Source organism: Chiloscyllium plagiosum, unplaced genomic scaffold (assembly GCF_037043375.1).
Source record: "Chiloscyllium plagiosum isolate Xiang-an unplaced genomic scaffold, Cpla_swu_hap1 HiC_scaffold_10, whole genome shotgun sequence".
NCBI classification, from domain to species: Eukaryota; Metazoa; Chordata; class Chondrichthyes; order Orectolobiformes; family Hemiscylliidae; genus Chiloscyllium; species Chiloscyllium plagiosum.
This window is the reverse complement of record NW_028270148.1, coordinates 103,837,299-103,860,834: the sequence shown is the minus strand read 5'-3', so window position 1 is coordinate 103,860,834 and position 23,536 is coordinate 103,837,299. Positions and strand designations below refer to the sequence as shown.

The 23,536-nt window shown below is 41.5% G+C and overlaps 1 long non-coding RNA gene across 7 annotated transcripts in view; it reads left to right on the top strand.

Moving 5' to 3' along the window:
* Positions 1-23,536, top strand: part of LOC122553067 (uncharacterized) — a 94,123-nt gene that overhangs the window by 56,105 nt on the left and 14,482 nt on the right. For 5 of the 7 annotated variants that reach the window (XR_015758520.1, XR_015758522.1, XR_015758526.1 and 2 more), the window contains 2 exons: positions 10,145-10,239; positions 11,932-12,560. This is a non-coding gene — a long non-coding RNA (uncharacterized LOC122553067). Of the gene's footprint in view, positions 1-10,144; positions 10,240-11,931; positions 12,561-19,403; positions 22,220-23,536 lie in introns of those variants that run through there. The other 2 variants (XR_015758525.1, XR_015758523.1) reach the window with 2 other exon arrangements.

Genomic DNA, 23,536 nt, shown 5'->3' with positions numbered 1-23,536 from the left:
ACCATAATTTTTCTTTATAAAACCCAGTACATATACAGTTTTAGGAAAAAAAATGACATTTTGTTCATGATGCTACCATCATCAGGTAATAATAATGAATGCTTAACTCTGGTGTTTTTACATTTTTTAACAGACAAATATGATCATGCCTTCACTCTCAAATATTGTGCAACAAAAGCTGCACCTTTCAAATCAGCGTTATTTTAACACTGCGGTGACCTAGACAAAATCTCAGCAAGTGTTTGTATCGTGAAGCTTTTCTATTTTTAATCTGACATTCAAGACATTCGTTCAGTTATTGGTAGCTGGAGTAGGAAGTAAAGAATTGATACTTCTTATCACAATGGGAGAATCATGTAGATGATTCCATATCAATTAAAGTGGATAAGATAGCAAATGATATTTTGCCACTAAAATTCAAAATGCTTTGTGCGAAGTAGCTTATTCTATGCGTTATGTTTTCTTGTGCCACACAAAGCATTGTCGGTTTGAACTGCTGCAGAATATGTGGTCTGATGCAAGCAAGAACTTGCCTGAGTTGAAATGAAGTGGTGTGAGACCACCTCCACAGTACTTTGCTTTGACTTCACATTTTCAGCAGTACAAGTACAACCATTGCCTGGCATACATATAGTATGATCTCAGGCCTTTCACTGGACCACCTAGGAAATGCTTACAGGTCATTTTTGTTTCCCTCCTTTCGATTCACAAAGCACTACCTGAAGCAAATTGGTCGATTGCTGTGAAAAGTATTGACCTATGTGGTGCAGGATACATCTGCATTTGTACATTTAGGTAAAGGCCGATGGACAGAAGCTGTCAGCTTTACTTCAGTTTTGGCAAGTCCTGCTCGTAAACTGGTCACTCCTGTTTAGTAACATTCCTATCTTATTGTGAACAAATGGTGCCCTTCAATGTGTTTGAAATGTATGCTTGTATTTTCAAAATCAAACATACACAAGAGTACACAATGATGCATGGACCCAACAACTAAAGCTTCTCACAATTGTTGTAAAATATAGACAGTAAATTTTCACCTTCCACTGTCTGATTTTAATATCTGAGTCCTTCTGAAGTGAAAGAACATGGCTGCAGTGATCACCTGACCACAGTTTAAGGAAAGTTTAGGAAACCAATGTGTAGTAAATTAAACTGATTGAAATGAGATAACCATTTACTCTAAATATATCAAAACCATCAGGCTGAGTCAGGAGTCAAGAAACTCATGTTCTCTACTTTAATTTGCATTTGTATGTGAAGTTGCACACATTGACAAGTAAGGGTTGTCTGCAATGGTCCAAACTAGAGAGAAAGCAGATTCAAACTCAAGAATACACAGATGAACTTAACTGCTTCGTAGGTCATCACAAAGAGGGAAAGCAAATGGATTAGTAGCAGCAATGATTAGAAGACTGCCTCCTTGTTCCCTTTTCAAAATTTCAAAAGCTCATATCAAATCAGGAAAAATAAAAATCCATTCACAGGAAACTCCAGGATAAATACAATCTTGCTACTATTGAGGAAATAAAACAGCAATTAAACAGCTTGGTCTCAGGTTCAACTATAATAACTCAAGGTTTCTAAAAGCATTTTAAGATGCATATTTATTATTTTCCTATTGTACTGGACATTATTTCCCTTTTTAAAACTTTATACCTGTCTTCCAATATGTATTGGAAAAAGTAATTTAGTATTTGTCTCTGGGTTAGTAGGTAATAAAATTCCTTTATTTTATGAAAATCCTCTAATTGGTATCTTGATTTTGACAACTATATCTTACTTGAAATGTGATATGGTTGTGTGCTAAAAAAGAAATAACATACTTAATTCGATCAACTGAGGGGAGCTGATTTACCCCCTCACTTGGTTGTAGCAACATATAAGGAATTTTATTTGAACTACTGAGTAGAAAAGAGGAATCTGTTTGGTCTAACACACATGTTTGGTCATATTCTACCTGTTTCAAGGTGGGAATCATATTACAAGTCTGATGCAAGTCTCATCATACTTGTAAACCAATTCAGCCGTGCTTGATTCGCGTCATTTTAGTGAATGCTTTAGCAACTATTCAATCACTCATCACAGCAGTATCTCGAACTGTTATCATAATTCTGCAAAGAACTTGAAGTGAACCATGAGCTGAAGGAAAGTTGTCCAAGTGCCAAGATTTTTACGCACTTGCGAGGCCATGTTCTATGATTCTTTCTTTGTTGCACTAGAGTATTTCAATTTAACCAAATATTAATTACCTTTTGGCAACCAGAATTGATGGATTGTTTCAAGCTATGAATCACTTACAAGAATTTCTAAAGTGCTTAATGTGATAACCAATCTTACAGGTGCCACATTATTTCCAGACTGCAGAATATCATTTCCCAGCTAAGCAAAAATATTTAAATTTAAAGACATTTGAGAACCAGAAAGCAAAAGATACAATTTCTATGATTGATGCTGGGAGCAATACAATGGGATTAGCAATTATAATCTCATTTTTTTATTCATATTGGAACGTTTTTTTACTAGTGGTAACATCCCAATTAGAAATCTCTGTCCTACTCCAATGACAAGCCATACCTGAGTATTTTATTATCTGTGCTGAGTTACATTACTTTCCATACAACAACCAGTTGCTATAGTATTAATGCACCAGCATTATGTTAGGTTAAGGAGGCAAGCCAGTAGTCAATTACGGAGAAAGGTATATGTGCTATGGAAACAAAAGAAACTCATGATTTGAGGCTGTTCCATGGGCAGGGTTTTGTGGAGACTGAAATATGGATAGAATGATTAATAATGTCCTACACAATTACATAAATCCACATGAAGGTTTATCACACTCATGTAGAACAGCATCATAAATCATTTCTGGTCTTGGCATCTTGAAGATTCCACCCTTTGTATAGTTTCCATTTATCCTTGACATTTTCATCAACATTGACATTTGATAGTAATATCCTACAACATTTTCCACAAGTAAGGGATGCCACTCAAATATAAAGGGAATTTTCATGCCCTTATTTCGGATAAGAATATACTAATTATAAACCTCCAGTGAAATACTGTGAGGTGATCAATTTCAACTTATTAAAGCAGCAACAAACTTGTATCAAGTTTCCTGAAACATAATTATTGTAAAGGAGTGAAATATCTTTCACCTTTAGCCTGCATGTCAACATCAAGCACTCTATTGTGCATTAATTTGGCAGGTTAGATTTCTTTTTATTTCTTTGGTCACGTATCTTTTTTATTTATTCTTGCCTGGGATGTGGCTATCACTGACCATGCCAGCACTTGTCACCCATCCCTATTACTTGCTAGGCCCTTTCAGAGGATAGGTAAAAGTCACCCACATTACTGGGTGTTCAAGTTGCACGCAATCTAAACCAGATAAAGATAACAGATTTCCCTCTTTAAGGGCATGAGTTAATCAGATGAGCTTTTACAGCTATTAATAATGGTTGCACAGTATCAATTCTAAATTTCACTTTTCATTTCAGATCTTATGATTTGAATTTAAACTCTACCTGCTGCCATAGTGGGATTGGAATTAATGTCACAGTAAGATAGTCTGAGCCTCGGAATTACAAGTCCAGAAAATTAACATTGCACCACCATCTCTCCTTCAACATACAGTCAAAGAGTCACAGAGATGTACAGCATGGAAACAGACCCTTCGGTCCAACTTGTCCATGCCAACCAGATATCCCAACTCAATCTAATCCCACCTGCTAGCACCCGGCCCATATCCCTCCTAACCTTTCCTATTCATATACCCATCCAGATGCCTTTTAAATGTTGCAATTGTACAAGCCTCCACCACCTTCTCTGGCAGCTCATTCTATACAAGTACCACCCTCTGCGTGAAAACGTTGCCCCTTAGGTCTCTCTCACCCTAAACCTATGCCCTCTAGTTCTGCATTCCCCCACCTCAGGGAAAAGACTTTGTCTATTTATCCTATCCATGCCCCTCATGATTTTATAAACCTCTATAAGGTCACCTCTCAGTCTCCGAAACTCCAGGGATAACAACCCTAGCCTATTCAACCAACATCTGAATCATTAGGTTTGTGATTACCCTTCGTGACAGCAATTTAACTTCATTTTGCTTGCAGATTATTTCCCAATGGTTTCCCAAAGTGAAACTGATAATTGGGTACTGATTGTTGCTGTTGTTAATTGTTGCAGCTAAGGCATGGTTTCGAGACTATAGGTTTGTGCAGGTGCAATGCCCAAGTACATTTCATTGAAAAATGGGCCTTGATAAATCTGAGGTGTATGCAAGTTCATGACTGAGAGTTAGAATGTCAATATTTCAATCTGCAGTATTTTAATGTGGTGCTTCTTAACCAATAGGGTCAGTTGTTAACTTGGTTGAGCTGATATTGAAAGCATTCACAATATCAGAATTGAGTTGGCAGTCTTAGTGCCTGACTGAACCCGGTGGTGTGCCCAATGACATTTTGAAAATGGGTTGCTAATGAGCATATTTATTACAGGTGGTCAGCCTCTTCAATGTATACATGAAGGTTCTTGGCAAATAACTTTAAACACTTCTAAGACCAAACAACTCCTTAAGATACTTTATCAGCAGACTTTGCACCTACTAACTTCCAGTCCCATTCATTAACCCAGTGTTGATAAATCCCTTGGATTTGATCATCATCACCTCAGTTTTAGAAGAACTGGGCTATAGAAATAATAGATGCATTGCTGGCAATCTTCCAAAATTCTTCAGATTCTGGAACAGCTTCTGCAGTTTGAAGTGAGCAAAAAAATCAGTTCACTATTTAATAAAGGAGGCAGAGAGGAAACAGTCATCTCCAGACCTATTAGCTTGGCATCAGCCGTAGTGAGGTGGGTCAGTTAGCTCAGTTGGTTGGATGGCTAGTGGCATTGCAGAATAAATAGGGGGAACCAATAGGTGTGATGTATTTGGATTTTCAGAAAGCTATCAAACAGGTCCCACACTGGAGGTTAGTAAGTACAATTAAAGCACATGGGATTCAGGCTAAGAGAAAGTTAACAGACTGAAAGAAGAGAGTCTAAGTAAGTAAGTTATTCTTGGGCTAGCAGGTTACCACTCGTGGGCACCACCAATAATAACTGCCTGGGCCCTAGTTATTCACAATGTTTCTCAATTTTGGATTTGAAGAACAAATGGAATATTTTCAAGTTTGTAAATAATATAAAACTAGGTGCGAATGTAGACTGTAAGGAGGATGTAAAGAGGCTTCTGGGGGGGTTTGACAGACGGGCAAGAGCATGGCAGATGGATTTTCAGAAAAGTGACTGTAAACCCTGTTACCTTGATAGCTTAAAATATTTTGGTTTTAGTTTAATAAAGTTAATTGACTATTGTCAAATTCTTTCCAATAGCCATTGCATCATATGATGGACAAACATCACAGTCACAAGTATCTGATTTATTTTGAATCCTCTAAGTTGGAATTGATGGCCAAGTGTTACTACTGCCAACACAGTTTGACCATCTCTTCCCTTCTCATGTGTATCCAAATTCACAGGGTATATTTCAATATGCAGCAATGGCTAAAGGCATCTATTACGGTCAATAAATGTGCTCCAGTTGTAATAGATGGTCACCTTGCTAACACTTTTGGCACAGTTTGATTAAAATGTTCACCTGTCGTAGATAGCCACAAATGCAATTCTTTCGAATAAATCTGAGATCAGTTTAGTCAACCCAGTCATATTTCCTGGTAATACATTCATATATTGCTTTACTTTCCATTAAACCTGATACACTTTTCCAGATAGCATTTAACCTGAACTTATATTTGCTGCTGATGCAATGTGATTACTTATGATGAGATCACTTGGTTGCCACGCCAGACTGTACTTCAACAATGACTACAGCAGCAAATCTTCTCTTTTCTGATGAGTCAGTTGCTCTCGGGCAGAACAGCGGGGTTAGTAACATCAGACCTTTACACTTTTTACATATTCAAATTCTATTTTCATAGAATCCCTACAGTGTAGAGGCAGCTCATTCATCCCATTGAGTCCACACCGACCCTTCGAAGAACTTCCCACTCATAGACACCCTCGTCCCCTATCCCTGTAACCCTGCATTTACCATGGTTAATCCACTTAGCCTGCACATCCCTGAGCACTATGGGCAACCTAGCACAGCCAATCCATCTAACCTGCATATCTTTGAACTGTGGGAGGAAACTGGAGCACCTGGAAGAACCCCAGGCAGACACAGGGAGAATATGCAAACTTCAAACAGCAAGAATGGAGTCAAACCTGGGTCCCTGGTGTTGTGAGGCAGCAATGCTAACCACTGAGCCACCATGCTGTCCATGTTTCTGCCCTTCTTCAATGTGCATTGTGAGTACTTCAACCACATTTTCACAATTAGCCTTGTTTATCAACAGGTATACTTCACCTTATTTGCCCATCTCCAGGATAATTTACTGGATCTGTGCACAGCTCTCCAGACTGTCGCATGATGCACAACTGTGTTTTAAATATGACTTCAACGCCAGGAATCCAGCCCAGTGCCAGCAGTGGTGCATACGACAGCCTACAGTGATGGGAGGATAGGACAGTGATGGGTGGGTGGGGACGCAGAGGGAAATGGTGCATGGTTAATAAATTAAGTTGGAGATGAGAGTGTGATAACTTCACTAGGCCTCACAAAGAGAAACCCTCCATGAAAACTTTCCAAAAATGACATTTAGCCAATTTCTTGTAAGATTCAGCCAATAAGAGTTCAAGGTTTGTGAGAAGATTTGTAGCTTGGGTGCTCGTTGTTGTAGTTCTGTTCGCCAAGCTGGGAATTTGTTTTACAGATGTTTCATCCCCTGTCTAGGTGACATCCTCAGTGCTTGGGAGCCTCCTGTGAAGCGCTTCTGTGATGTTACCTCCGGCATTTATAGTGGTTTGTCTCTGCCGCTTCCGGTTGTCAGTTCCAGCTGTCCGCTGCAATGGTCGGTATATTGGGTCCAGGTCGATGTGCTTATTGATTGAATCTGTGGATGAGTGCCATGCCTCTAGGAATTCCCTGGCTGTTCTCTGTTTGGTTTGTCCTATAATAGTAGTGTTGTCCCAGTCGAACTCATGTTGCTTGTCATCTGCGTGTGTGGCTGCTAAGGATAGCTGGTCGTGTCGTTTTGTGGCTAGTTGGTGTTCATGGATGCGGATCGTTAGCTGTCTTCCTGTTTGTCCTATGTAGTGTTTTGTGCAGTCCTTGCATGGGATTTTGTACAAAAACGGATACCCGCGCAATTTCATCAATAGATGCCTAAGGGAAAGACAACAGAACGAGGACATGCCGCAACCCAAAGGACTAGCCACACTACCATACATCAAGAGCATTTCCGAACTAACGGCCAGACTACTGCGACCACTGGGACTCATAACGGCACACAAACCAACAGCCACTTTCAGACAACAACTCACCAGAACGAAGGACCCGATACCCAGCATGAGCAAAACCAATGTAGTGTACAAAATCCCATGCAAGGACTGCACAAAACACTACATTGGACAAACAGGAAGACAGCTAACGATCCGCATCCATGAACACCAACTAGCCACAAAACGACACGACCAGCTATCCTTAGTAGCCACACATGCAGATGACAAGCAACATGGGTTTGACTGGGACAACACTACTATTATAGGACAAGCCAAACAGAGAACAGCCAGGGAATTCCTAGAGGCATGGCACTCATCCACAGATTCAATCAATAAGCACATCGACCTGGACCCAATATACCGACCACTGCAACGGACAGCCGAAACTGACAACCGGAAGCGGCAGAGACAAACCACTATAAATGCCGGAGGAAACATCACAGAAGCACTTCACAGGAGGCTCCCAAGCACTGAGGATGTCACCTAGACAGGGGACAAGATGTCTGCAACACAAATTCCCAGTTCGGCGAACAGGACCACAACATCAGCCAATAAGAACTTAACACTTAAACTAAAAGACTCAATTGTTCTATGTATACTCACCCAACCTCCTAAAGTCCACCTCCATTAAAATCTTTGTCGTCTATGTCCTTACGCACACCAAGTCCAATCTGTTTTCACCCATGAGCTCACTTGCCTACATTGATTGTTGATTAAGTAGTGGCTTGGTTTTAAATCCCACATCACCAGGTCATAATCCAACAGGTTTATTTGGAGGCATTAGCTTTTGGAGCACTGCTCCTTCATCAAATAAACCTGTTGGACTATAACCTGGTGTTGTGTGATTTTTAACTTTGTCCACCTCAGTCCAACACCGGTACCTCCAAATCATTAACGAACAGGGTCAACACGGCATTAGGGATGAATGATGTTTGTCTCTTCATTAAACGGTGTTGCACTCAGCATTTCAGATCAAATTAAATTATTACTCCTCAGATAGGTTCACTTGTTAAGTAAGTGAACTTCTGGTCAATTCCTCAAGGAAGAAACTACATGACAAGTCATGCACATAGTGTTATGTACAGGTTACAAAATCAATTTAACCCAAAGTTGGGAATACAAACATGCACAAGTGTAATTGGCTATTTGACATTTCAGCCATCAATCATTATTGGACAGAGTTGCTCAGCAGAGTAAGCAAAGATGTTCACATGAATAATTCAGGGATAATTGGAACTTGAGTATGAACAATAGCGGGAGCCAGAATCTGAAGTTATAAACTGATAAATTATTTGTAAGAGTAATTGTTGAGATAACTGACGGCTATAACTTTTAACCAGCTTGGTAATCCAAAAGTGCAATTCTCTGTGTTTAATAAGATTCTCAGCTAACACAACCTCATCCTGACATGCAACATGATGACTTTAATCATTCCTTTCCTGGAATGCAATCTCTAGCGTCAACAGTGTCAAATCCATGAATCTAATCGCAACCAGTTATCTGTTGGGTCTCGGATTCTGATTTCTTCTGTTCAGGTAGTGATATCAGAGCTGGCTTCCTTTTTCTTTTCTCAGTCTCTGAGAACTTGCCAAGAAGTGATTCATTTAGCTGTGTCTCTAATGGCTAGTGTGGCCACAATTTAGCTTCTAACTTCTGGAAATCTGTCCGTTCAAACAGCATTGTAGTGGGAAAGGAATTTCTTACACAGTCTTTGTAAAAAGTTCTCATTGAAAATAGAGGAAAAGTGTTTTCTTCTGATCATGATTAAAAGATTGTGACTACAGCCAAGAGATGAGCTTTACTTCTTAATGACCCTCATGCCTGAAAATCTCATTTCCTTTTGTTCTCCATTCCCAACAATTCAACTTGGAATTCAGAGCAATTCCACTTTTACAATGAAATTAACAAAGCTGGAGATCACAGTGGATCAGACAGCATCCATGAAGAGAGAACAAGCTAACATTTCGAGTCTATATGAGTCTTCATCAGAGCTGAAGTGAAATTTGGGGAGGAGAGCATTTTTGCTGTAGTGGTTGGGGGGGGTGGGGGGGTGAGGGTAGTGGATGTAGGGTGCTGTTGGAGAAAAGATGTTGATGGTTCAGATTAAGTGACCAGAATGTGAGAATGGCAGAAGTGTGGTGTGTCTCCTAACAGACCTGAAAGGATAGACAGTCCCACTGGTTTGGGCGAAGAGGAGAGAGGATATGATAACACAATGTAACAAGCGAAAAGAAAGGGAGGAAATTCACAATTTGAAGGTGTTGAACTCAATATTAAGTCCATTAAGTGCAATATCCCTTAACTTTTAACAAAGTGATTCCGCAGGAATAGGAGGGATTGTAACATGTTTACAAGTTAATAATTGCTTGTTCTCTTGACCTAAGCTAGATTTAAAGACTTTACAACTTAATTGCTTCAAAGATAGAATGAAGTGTTCTACTGATTGCCTAGATTATATGGAGTTCATCCTTGGATACCTTGGAGTAACTGCTTGGCCAGTCTCACTTAACAACCTGTAGGAGGTTTATTTTATAGACCACTCTTCCTTTGATTCTTCACACATTTTGTCCTGGAGAAAACTGTTCAGGGAAGAAGAAAATTAGCCTGGCACTCACTCCAAGAGGCAGTTGCATTGCTCAAATTAGATAGTGATAGGAGTGAGTGGCTGTAGTTGAGATAGGTATGGAGACCCTAAGGGGTGGTAGTTAAAAGGAGCCTCAGCCTCTACAATTGTCCAACGGCTGTTATTATCAATCCACAGGGCCATCACTTATTGACCATCCCTAATTATCCAGAGGGCAGTAAAGAGTCAACTACATCGCTGTGTGGTTTGGAGTCACATACAGACCAGACAAGGTAAGGACAGTTCATTTCCTTGTCTAAAGGGCGTTAATGAATCAGATGGAATTTCCCCCTGATAATCAACAATACTTTTATGATCATCATTGAATTCTTAATTTCTGATTTTTTTATTTTTATTCAGATTTTATTTATTAGTGCAATGTGGAATGAATGTAATAGCAAGAAATCATGATTGCTCAGCAAGTATAGAATCCAAATGGGTGGAGGGAAGAATTAGCAGGGGGAAGAAAACATTGATGGAAATAGTCAACAGGCCCTCAAACAGTAGGACAGAGAATAAATCAGGGGATATTGAGGGCATGTTAAAAGAATTAATACATTAATCATGGGTGACTTGAATCTTCATGTAGGTTGGGAAAACCAAATTAGCAGAAGTAGCCAGAATTCATTGCATATAATTGGAACAGTTTCCAAGACCAATATTGTATGGATTCAAAACAAGGATCAGAATATTTGGTAATGAAGTGGATTTAATAAATGATCTCAGAAGGATGTTGTAAAACTTGAAAGGGTTCAGAAAAGATTCACAAGGATGTTGTCAAGATTGGAGGGTTTGACCTGTGGCAGAGGCTAAATAAGCTGGGGCTGTTTTCCTTGGAGCGTCAAAGGCTGAGGGATGACGCTATAGAGGTTTATCAAATCATGAGGGGCATGGATAGGGTGAAGAGATGAGGTATTTTCCTTGGAGTGGGGGAGACCAGAACTAGACAACATAGGTTTAGGGAGAGGGGAAAGATTTAAAAGGGGCAACTTTTTCATGCAGAGAGTGGTGTGTGTATGGAATGTGCTGCTAAAGGAAGTGGTGGAGGCTGGTACAATTACAACATTTAAAAGACACCTGGATGGGTATATGAATTGGAAGGGGTTTAAAGGGATATGTACCAAGTGCTGACAGATGGGACGAAATTAATTTGGGTTGAAATGAAGGGGCTGTTTCCATGCTGTCCATCTCTATGTCTCTAAAAAAAATCCCCTCAGAAACAGCAACTATAATGTGGTAGAACTTAGCATTCAATTTGAGAGTGAGGAAGTTGGGTTAGAAACAACTGTGCCAAACTTATGTAAGGGTAATCGTAAAGGAATAGAAGCAGAGTTGGCTGGAGTGGCCTGGGAAATAGTAGCTCAAGGCAGTTGATGAACAATGGCAAACATTTCAGAAAGTGTTTCATGACTAACAGCTAAGACATATCTCAGTAATAAAGAATAATTCTGGGAAGCGGGTAAACAAAGCATGGTGAATTAGCGAAGTTAAGGGTACGGTGAAATTGAAAGAAAAATATATAATGCAGCAAAAATTAGTAGTTATTCAAAGAATTGGGAAAGTTTTAAGAACTAACAAATGACAACCAAAAAATAATAGGGGAGAAGATGAACTATGATGGTAAACTAGCAATTAATCTAAGAATTGATAGTATAATTTCTGTAAATTTATAAAATGGAAGTGAGAGTTCAAAGTGAATTTAAACCTCTTAGAGAATGAAACTGAACAAATGATAATGAAAATTGTGACAATGCTGTCACTTTAAAAGGTTTTTTTTGAAGAGTGGTTATAAAGTCAGAAGCACTGAGCAATCTACCAGAACCACTAGGTAAACAACTTGTGAGGCTTTGCAGGTTTTTTTTAAAATGCCCAATGGGTGTGGCCAGCTCTCACAGATCAAGCTTTCTGGGTTTTGGTTTTTTCAGCAGTCAGAAGCTGTTGGGGTATCAGAAGATTTGGACGCTCCAGTGAACGATTCCTAGCTACTACTTTCACTGGAATTTCCCTTGCTGTTTTTCCCTCCTGTATTGAAGAGCTGCATGTAAGAATCTGTGTCTGAATTTTCCATTTTGCCAAGGGGTGGCTTATGGGATGTTATTATATTCGAACAATTAATTTGTAATAGGTACTGTATCTATTTTTCGGTTATTGTTTAGAACAATAGTTAGATTGTTCTAAATTCCTCTTTGTTTTGTTTGTATTTTAACTGTAGTGTTCAAATAAGTTGTGTTTTGCTTAATGTTGAGTAATTTGATCAGTCGCATCACATCTGGAACAAACACTTCACATCTACCTTTAAAATAAGAAAAAAGTTACAGTCTGGGCTATCTTCTTAAAATATTTTGAGAGGGTCGGGTAACAGGATCCAGGAAATGGCAGAGTTGTTGAATAAATGTTTTGCATCAGTCTTCATAGTGGAAGACACTAATATCATTCCAAAAATACATAATCAATGGGCAAAATTGGGGGAGGAAACAATTGCAATAGGTCTCTAGAGAAAATGTACTAGGGAATCAAATAGAGCTAAAGGCCAAAAAGTTCCCTGGACCTGATGGGTTGCATCATAGGATATTAAAGGAAGTAGCCACAGAGATAATGGCTAGTAGTAATCAACATTTCGATTCTGAAAAGGTTCCTGAAGATTAGGTAATGTAATACCTTCACTCAAAAAGGGCAGAAGACAAAAATGGGCCAGTAAACATAACATCTATCATTAGGCCAGTAAACATAACATCTGTCATTAGGAAAGTTCTCCAGTTTATTGTAAAGAATTTAACAGAAGAGCATTTAGAAACACACAATATGATCAGGCACAGTCAGCCTGGCTTCATGAAGGGGAAATCATTCCTGACAAATTTAATACAATTCTCTAAAGGAGCTAACAAGTCAGACAGATAAAGTGGAAAAAGTGGATGTAATTTGGATTTCCAAAAGGTGTTCGATAAAAGTATGGCATGTAAGTTTACTTAATAAAATAAAAGCCGATTGTGTTGGGGGTAGTATATTAGCACAGATGAAGGAATGGCTGACCAATAGAAAACTGAGAGTTTGAATATGGGGAACATTTTCAAGATAGTGATGTTTAACTACATAGATCAGTGCTGGGATCGCAATTATTTAAAATAGGTATCAATGGCTTGGATGACAAATCGTCATTAATCCATCTTTTAATTCCAGGAATTAAAATTTCACCATCTGCCATGGCAGGACTAAAACCCATGTGTCCATTGCCTTGCAGTTAGAATTACTTGCACCACTACCTCTCCTAAACAGGAACCCCATTCATCTGACTCAGAGAGAGTACACTACCAATTGAGCCAATCGAGTCCTCTGTAGGCACAATTTCTACATAGTCTAAAATACTGAACTGTTGTAATATTTCTCAACTGCTTCTGTTCCAGTGAGAATGTGCCTATTTGATCAAATCTCTCCATCCCCTCAAACAATGTTCCTCCCTCCATTTGTTATGATATCCAGTTTTGCAGAGAGTGACCATAACTGCACACAGTATTCTGAGGGTAGATGAACTCATGATTTGTAAAGTGGCAGGATTACCTGACTAAGTTGGCTCTATATTGGCCTAGTAATAAGTCCCAATAAGTTCATTGATAGTCACTGCCTCTTGAATATAGTTGTGACAGCTTCAATTTATTGTCATCCCTCTTTTACAACGCACATGATCTTCTTACTATTTAAGCAATGGTCCCTTGCTGGATATTGTCGATCTGTGAAGCAAATGAAATTTTAATGTATAGAAATGCAGTGCATTGACTCATTTCCCAAATCATTAAATTTTGACTCCTGCTTCTATAGTCTACCTCCATTCATTTTATATAAAATGCAAATATAGCAACTAACAGTTTGTGACCACCCATCAGATTCCACTCGTCTAGTTTGCAGCCATTGAGAGGTATCCCTTTAGATTCTGTTGGCCAGACAAATATATAGCCAATGCAAAAATATTTCCACTGATCCCCACTCTCATCATTTTTCCCTGCCCAAGGACAGCACATCTGATGTCTTGCTCCTTTCTTAAATACTCCCGGGTCATTAAATTTGAATGACTTCCCATCACAAACCTGTTCAATTGCAATCTTGTTTCTATTTTGGTGCTCCACAATGTTATTTGTAACAGGGATTTTGATAACTTTACCTCGGAAGGCATTACACTCAATAGCCCATGGTTTTACAGGTCAGTAATAAATCAATAACAAAAGTCATATCTGACTTGATACCTTAACTCTGTTTCGCTATCCACAGACAGTAGCAGACCTACTGAGTCTTTCCAGCGCTTTCTGTATTTGCTTTAGATTCTGGGCCACTTTGAGAAATGACCCCTGGCTTGTCCTCGGCCCAACAGCTTGCTAGTATAAGGTAAGTGAAGGTAAACTTGTGCCAAATACCTGCTCCAAGTTCCTCTTTCATTCATTCCATTAAAATCCTTGAATGGGTCCTATCTGGCCTCTGAGATCTATTTACCTTAGGTTTGTGCAGCTGTGCAATAGACATGCTGCAGGTGATGTGAATGGTGAGCACAATTCATCGTTGAAACACAGTTCTCTTTCCAGATCTGATAACACTCCTCTTTTCTCCTTGGTTGAAAAAAACCGAGACAGAACATTTTGCATAGCCTTTTTGCAGCCTTAATTGCCAACTCCTTATCCAACCTAACTCCCACTAATGCTACTCAATGCTGAATTTTCTTTTGCTCTCTGCCTGGGTGGGCAACAGTGTTATAATCCTTAATGGGGCTCCCCAGTTGACACAGAAATGAGGAGATTGTTTCTCTCCAAGTCAAAAATCTTAGGAATTCTCTTTCTCGTAGAACAATGGAAGTCATTGAATTTCTAAAGCAGGGGTAGGTAGGTTCCCAACTAATGAGGCGTGACTCAGGGGTGCACATATGGAGGTAGGGCCATCAACCATCATGTGGTATGGCACAGCACAATAAGGAGCTGATTGGCCTGCGCGAGATACGTTCATATGTAGGCTCATATCTTGCGTCCAATTGACGATCTTTCTTTGTCATGCAAATGTTGTTTAGAAAGTCCTGGCTGCTTTTTTAGCATTACATTTGTCTTATTCCTGAACTATTTTCTTTCCTGGCTTTAAAGGCTGTTTAATTCTTATCCCAGTTGCTCCTCGGTGTGTTTGAGGCTGGAGTGCCTTTTTTCATTGCTTTATATGTGTCGACATAGCTTGGCATACCAATGTAGGGGTCCTCTTTGATAACTTCTGAGCCATCCATCGGGTCAGTAAGATTCAGAGTAGTTATAAGTTGTTTGGTGAGCTCTAAGTGAGGGTTGGTTTTCTAAGGTGGCAGGGTGGCTGGTTTGTAATACAAAGTAATGTCAACAGTGTGGGTTAAAATCAACTAGGTAAAAACAAGGACTGCAGATGCTGGAAACCAGATTCTAGATTAGAGTGGTGCTGGAAAAGCACAGCAGGTCAGGCAGAATCCGAGGAACAGGAAAATCAACGTTTCAGGCAAAAGCCCTTCAACAGTGTGGGTTCACCTACCCCATCTGCTGAGATTGCCAGGAAGGACTCTCCTTCCCAGTCTCTCCCCTCACCAGAGGGTGTGGTCAGCCTCAGCTTAAGCCACCATCAGTTGCTTCTCTGTGGTGAGAGAGCAACCCTGAGCTCTGGCAGGACTACAGTAACTTTATTTTTTATTTTTTTATTTTAGATTAGTTTTTTTTACTTTTCCTCTCCTCCATTCCACTTGTTTTGTACAAATTATTCAATATCAACCTACCCTCCCTTCCTGACACCCTCCCCTGCCACCGCAGGAAGTGCAAAACCTGCGCCCACACCTCCTCCCTCACCTCCATCCAGGGCCCCAAAGGAGCTTCCACATCCATCAAAGTTTCACCTGCAATCCACCAATGTTATTTATTGTATCTGTTGCTCCCGATGCGGTCTCCTCTACATTGGGGAGACTGGACGCCTCCTAGCAGAGCACTTTAGGGAACATCTCCGCGACACCCGCACCAATCAACCACACCGCCCTGTGGCCCAACATTTCAACTCCCCCTCCCACTCTTCTGAGGACATGCAGGTCCTGGGCCTCCTCAACCATCGCTCCCTCACCACCGACGCCTGGTGGAAGAACACCTCATCTTCCCCCTCAGAACACTTTAACCCCAGGGCACCAATGTGGACTTCACCAGTTTCCTCATTTCCCCTTCCCCCATCTTACCCCAGTTCCAACCTTCCAGCTCGGCACTGTCCTCATGGCCTGTCCTACCTGCCAATCTCCCTTCCTACCTATCCGCTCCACCCTTTCCTCTGACCTATCACCTCCATCCCCACCCCCATTCACCTATTGTACTCTTTGCTACCTTCCCCCACCCTCCTCTTTGATCTATCACCTCCATCCCCACCCCCATCCACCTATTGTACTCTTTGCTACCTTCTCCTCAGCGCCCCCCCCCCCATTTATCTCTCCACCCTGGAGGCTTCCTGTCTCTATTCCTGATGAAGGGCGTTTGCCTGAAACATCGATTTTCTGGCTCCTTGGATGCTGCCTGACCTGCTGGGCTTTTCCAGCAACACTCTGATCTAAACACTGCACTCATCTAGGAAGTTGAGAATATTCCAACACTCTCCTGCTTAGTGGCTTGTAGATGGTGGTCAGGCTTTTGCTGCAATGATTCTAGCCTCTGACCTGCTCTAATAGCCACAGTATTTTGTGACTAGTCCATTTCAGTTCCTGATCAATGGTAACCCCCAGGAGATTAATTGTGAGATTCAGCCACTGTAATGCCATTCAATGTCAACAGGGTGATGGCTAGGGTCATGGGATATGGACATTACTTGCTCGGCCAGCACTTATTTCCCATTCCTAGTTGCCCTTGAGATGGTGATAGTGAACTACCTTCTTAAACTGTGGCAGTCCTTTTAAGGTAGACACAAAACATTTAGAGAGGGAGTTCTAAGTGACATTGAAGGAATGGCAATGTATTTCAACATGAGGATGGTGAGTATTTGGAAGTGGTGGCGCTACCATGTATCTACTGCCATTGTCCTTCCAAATGGTAACAGTCATGGGCTTGAAAGGTGCTAGTGAAGGAGTCTTGGTGTTTTTCTGCAGTGCAGCTTGTAGATAGTACACACTGCTGCTACTGAGTGTTGGTGTGGAGGGGGTAAATGTTTTACTTAATCTCTACAACAGTCTTGTAATGCGAAGAGGAGGTCTGATTTCCATTTATATATTGTTTAATTGGTGCTCTATAAGTAAACAATCTTATGTGTTTTCATGTTTATATTTTTGAAGCTGTGTCCATAATCCATTGCTGCAAATGAGATATATCACTGCGATGGTTTCAGAAAATTCAAAACTGGATTTGGTCCCAGTCCCACTATCACCGTATTAAAGCACAGCAATTATTAATGTTAAATTCTCCAAATAGCACAGCAGCCTATAATGCTGTGATTGCAGCCTACAATGTTTGTGATTGAGCCAGGTCAACCTCATAGAATATGAGTTCCTTTACTGGGGCTGTTAATCTGGTCTAATCAGGGAACCTGGCTGACAGATTATAAACAGGGATGTCAGACATCCTGACAGCTGGCTCTGAGGGAGCTGGATCAGTGTCAAGAACTCTCTAAGTGTAAGTAAAGGGTGACTTCGTGACTGGATATCGGCCATCATGGAGTTATTTCAGTGCCAATTAGAGAAAAACACAGTCCTGAAGAAACTCGCTCGCGATAATTGTCTTTGAGTTGGAGTAAGCATCTCTGGCATCATGCTGTCATTTGGGAAGCTTGACTCATTCAGTCCTGTTGTCGAAGACTGGGATCAGTATGGGGAAAGAATGTGTTGTGTTTTCCAGGCATATGATATTGGGACAGATGAAGAGCAACGAGTAATTCTCCTGACAGCCTGTGGTCCTGCAGCTGTTTTGGTTATTAGGAGCCTAACTTTCCATGAGGCTCCAGATACCAAAACTTTTCAAGGGATGACAAATTTAGTTTAGGAATATAATGACTCCAAGCCTCCTCTCATTCTGAGATACTTTGACTTTACTCAGCAATTCGCAAATGAGGGGAGTCCATATCGGGATTTTTGACTTACTTAAGATGACTGGCAGAGACATGTGTGTTTTATTTAACCCTTAATGAGATGCTGAGAGATTATTAGGTATGTCGAATTAATGATGGAACTATGCAAACGTGCCTACTAGCTGAAGCCCAACTAGACTTCAAACAGATACAACAACTGGCCATCATTGAAAAATGCAGCAAGTGGATCTTATGGGTTACAGGGTATTCCAGTGGAAGTGAACACCCTCACCAGTCCAACTGACCTTGGGGAACACCACTTGAGTGAAGGCATTTGCAAGCCTTGCTCTGGACATATCCTGAACAGAGGGATTCTAGGTCAGCCTGCAGCAAAACCCCAAAACAAAGCCAGACTTCGGCCAAACTGTTAAAATTTTCTTCAGGATCTGGGCCAGCGAGCAATTAGAGTTCCTGCTGGTATGCAGACTCGAGACAACAAAAGACCTAAATTGAGTAAGAGAACTTATAGGCTAGTATCCAGGAGAATGTACACCCCGAAAAGTCCACCTACACCTTGGATCAGTTAAGTTGCTCAGCAACATCCAATTCACCACCAATCAAAATAAACCTCTCATTAAATGGTCCCCCAGTTCGAATGGAGGTCACACCCGTGTGGCTGTTTCTTTGATCGTAGAAACAGTCTTTAACAAAATTTGCTCATTACTCCAACCCTTACATTTGCGGAAAACCTCAGCTAGACTGAGAACCTATACTGGGAAACCTTTACAGATTAAGGGTACAACTTCGGTCCCAGTCTCTTCTGAGAAGCAACTGATTTAGTTGCCACTGACTGTAGTGAAAGGCTCAGGCCCAAGCCTGATGGGGGTGAAATTGGTTGCGAGAGATTCACCTTGATTAGTTCAACATTTTTCAATTAGAAATAGGCTGCCTGAGTGAAGTCCTAATTAAATACCCACAAGATTTTCAGGACGTTCTAGGGACTGTCAAAGGAGACAAGGCCAGCTTTCAGGTTGACCAAGAAGCTCTTCCCAGATTCTTCAAGGGCCACCCAATGCCATTTTCCTTCGGGGCAAAAGTAGAGGCAGAAACCCAGAGGCTGGAGAGAGAAGAAATCGTCAAACTAGCCCAGTTTGTGGGATGGGCAGCTCCAGGTGTTCCTGTTATCATAGAATCCCTACGGTGTGGAATCAAGCCCTTCAGCCCAACAAGTCCACACCGACCCTCCGAAGAGTATCCCACCCAAACCCATTTCCCTCCCTTATTACTGTACATTTTACCCTTGACTAATGCACCAAACCTACACATTCCTGAACACTATGGGCAATTTAGCATGGCCAGTTCACTTAACTTGCACATCTTTGGATTATAGGAGGAAACCAGAGCACCTGGACGAAACCCATGCAGACCTGGGAAGAATGTGCAAACTCCACGCAGACAGTCGCCTGAGGCTGGAATCAAACCTGAGTTCCCGGCGCTGTGAGGCAGCTGTGCTAACCACTGAGCCACCATGCTGCCCCTATTATGAAGTCTGAGGGTCGGTTTGCCTATGTGCGAATGTTAATCAAATGGTAAACCACTTCTTACAGCTGGATACCCAATGTCTCGCCTGGAGGACTGGTGCACAAAGCTGGCATGGGGGCTGTCCTTCACAAAGCTGGACATGACCATGCATGTACCTACAACTGCAGTTAGAGGAGGTATTTTCAGAAGTATACTAGAATTAATACCTATAAGGGTTCATGCCAATATGTGAGAGACTGCCATTTGGGGTATTATCAGCCTGTGCCATTTTTCAGCAGATCATGGAAACCATTTTACAAAGTCTAGCCTGTGTCGCCACTTATTTGGATGACACGCTAACAACAGGGAAGATCAATAGGGCCACTTAGAGATCTTGGACGGAATGATTAGATATTTCTCCCAGGCCAGCATGTGCCTTAGAAGGTAAAAATGTGTGTTCTGGGCACCCCAAATGACCTTCTTGGGCTACAGAGTCAACAAGATCATTGGTGAATAAAGTCAGGGCAAAGATGCCCCAACTCCCATGTCTGTACCGGTGCTTAGGTGTTTCCTTAGGCTGCTGAATTATTATAGAAAATTCATAATAACCTGGACTTCATCCCAGCACCTTACAAATGGCCCAACATTGGAAATTGTCATGTAGCCAAGTCATAGCTTTCAGGGAGGTGAAGGAACAGCAATCATCCTCTAAAGTGCTGGTACAAATGATCCCAAGCAAGATCTAGTATTGACATGCAATACCTCCCCGTACGGCATCGGGATAGTATTTGCTCATAGGTTACCTCATGGTGAAGAACGCCCAAAAGCGTAAACATTCAAGACTTGGGTAATGCAGAGCAAAATACGCCCAGATTGCGAAGGAAGGTTTGGCGGTTAGATTTGGAGTCAGGAAGTTCTACCAATACATTTATAGACTTAAATTTGTAATAATAATGGACCCCAAACCCCTGCTGGGTTTACTTGAAGAGGACAAGGGAGTGTCTCCCATAGCTTCAGGCCAAATCCACCGATGGGGTCTAGTACTAAGTGCACAAGTTGGATCACCATCTGGGAGACCAAGTAGCAAATGCTGATGCATTGAGCCGTCACCCACTGGCAGGTACACCACCAGTACTACCACCACTGGAAGAGTTCTAAACAGTTTTAAATTTTCTGGACACATTTCCAGTCACAGCCGACAATATCAGACTTTGGACAAAGAAAGATCCATTCCTGGCAAAACTGAAATAGCCAGTGGTGATGGGGGCTGGGCATGCATAGAGTTCATTCATCAAACACAGGGACAGCTGTAGAAACACCACACATCTTTTGTAACACAAGTACTCCTGGAAGTGTTGGTCACAGATAATGGGCCATCTTTTAAAAACACGGAATTTGAGTACTTTCTAAAGATGAACGGTATTCAGCATATAAGGACAGCACTATACTACCCATCATCCAATGGTCTGGTGGAAACAGCAGTCCGAACTTTGAATGTAGGATTAAAGAAACAGCCGACAGCTTCACTAGATACAAAGGTGTCCCAGTTCATATTTCATTATAGGACTACCCTCACGCAACTACAGGGATAGCTCCAGTAGAGTTGTTAATGGGGAGAAGACTCTGCACCAGGTTAAATCTGATCTTGTTGGAACTAGAGGGGAGGATAAAATGGCATCAGAAATGGCAATGCCAGATGGAAGACTCCAATAAGTGAGAGAGACAGTTTACTTCAGGGGACGAAGTTTAGTGTAGGGACCACAGGAATGGCCCTGCATCGGTAAGAGGTGTGGTTGACGCAAGGTCAGGTCTAGTGACATGTAAAGTTTGAGTTGGTGCAATGGTCCTGAACAAACACATAGACCACATGAAAGCTGCAAATGCACAAACGGTGCAGGAGAAACACGTACCCAGATCTTCCACAGCCTTTCAGATTGTTCCGGGACCTGTGGGTTCTCCCTCTCCATCAAGTTTTGATGATACCTCAGAATATGAGGTGAACACGGCGGATGTTGTTGCCTCATCTTTGCTGCATGAAGAAGAGAATGCATTTCTTCCGAGATGTTCCAGGCACAAGAAGTGAGCTACTGTGTGTTACACGCCATCCCATATCAGAGGCTGAGTTGGATGAGCACCCCTGGAGGAGCCACAACAACAAAAAAAAACCAGTGGTGCCCTAGGACTCAGAGGGGACGGGATCTAGTGATTGTAATGAAGTCAGCCTCGTGGACCTCATAGAATATGAGTTCCCTGAATGAGAACTGGCCAAATCAGGGAGCCCTGGCTGACAGATACGAACAGGCATCCTGGTCACCCTGAGATCTGGCTCTGTGAGAGCTGGAGCAATGTTAAGGACTCTCCACATGTAAGTAAAGGGTGACTTGGTGACAGTATTTCTGCTGGCACATGAGATCTCAACTTTCATTGTAAGAGGGTAGAAGACCCTTTGAGTAACTCGGGAAAGATTGAGTTATACAGGTCTGTCTCATGAGTGGGTTTAGGGCTATTGGTGGAGGAAGGGGAAGCAATAAGCTCACCCTTCTGTTATTTATCTGTCAGGCAATACTCACCATTTTACAAAGTCCATTTTCCCTTTTGAAATGTAATATGCCTCCAGGTCTTCATTAAACTGAGTGGTTTTATTCCATCCTTTTGCTTTAAAGTCTCATGATAATAGACAGAGGTAAGAATCAACTTTGATCAATAAATACTGCTGTATTTTGAATCCAGTCTTTGTCATTCAATTTTGTTCCCCATGAGAAGCTTTTCAGTCAATTCTTTCACTCAATTAAAATGTTCTGACATCTCCCTTGAAAATGTAACAATCGTTTTCTTTGAAGAGAATGGAAGTGGGTTGAAGGGAAGGTTTCTTGTTGTTGCAGTACTATCTCTGTCCAGCAGATGGTAATGGTGGACCATGTCTGTGGACTCTTCCAAACACACGTCATGGAGATCGACAGCACTGAAAAAGGGCCCTTTTGACCATGGAGTCTGCATCATCAAAAATAACCACCTTACTATTCTAATCGACCGTGGCCCATAGCCGTGTATGCCTTGGCATTGCAAGTGCAACATTTAAATGCTTCTTACATGCTATAAGTGTTTCTGGCTTTACCACAATGATAGGTAGTGAGCTCCAGATTCCCACCACCCTCTGAGTGAAAAAGTTTGTCCTCACATCTCCCCTAAACTTCCTGCCCGTTACCTTAAATCTATGCTCCCTTGTCATTGATCCCTCCTTCAAAGGGAAAGGTTCCTTCCTGTCTACCCTACCTACGCTCCTCAGAATTGTACACATCTCAATTATGTCCCTTCTCAATCTCCTCTGCATTAAGGAAATCAACCCCACTCTGCCCAAACTCTTCCACAACTAGAATTCTTCAGCCTCAGCAACATCCTGGTAAACTTCCTCTGCACCCTCTCCAGTGTTTTTGCATCTGGATGCCATTCCCATCCTTAGTGCAGTGCTTCTTAACCTTTATTTAAGGGAGTCTTTTCAAATGGATTAATAATCACAGACGAAGAAAGTGAGGTCTGCAGATGCTGGAGATCAGAGCTGGAAATGTGTTGCTGGAAAAGCGCAGCAGGTCAGGCAGCATCCAGGGAACAGGAGAATCGACGTTTCGGGCATAAGCCTGAAGAAGGGCTTATGCCCGAAACATCGATTCTCCTGTTCCCTGGATGCTGCCTGACCTGCTGCGCTTTTCCAGCAACACATTTCCAACCCAGTAATAATCACAGACCACAACCCCACCTACCACTTGCCTGAGGAAGTGATACATGCAGAAACAGGAACAGCATTTAAAAGGCATTGGGCAGGTACATGAATAGGAAAGGTTTAGAGGAATATGGGCCAAATGCAGGCAAGTGGGACTAGTTCAGTTTGGGAAAGTTGGTCAGCATGACGGGTTGGACCGAAGGGTCTGTATCTGTGCTGGATGAATCTATGACTCTATGTATGCCATTGGGATGTTGCCACAACATGTAAGTGATACATACCCA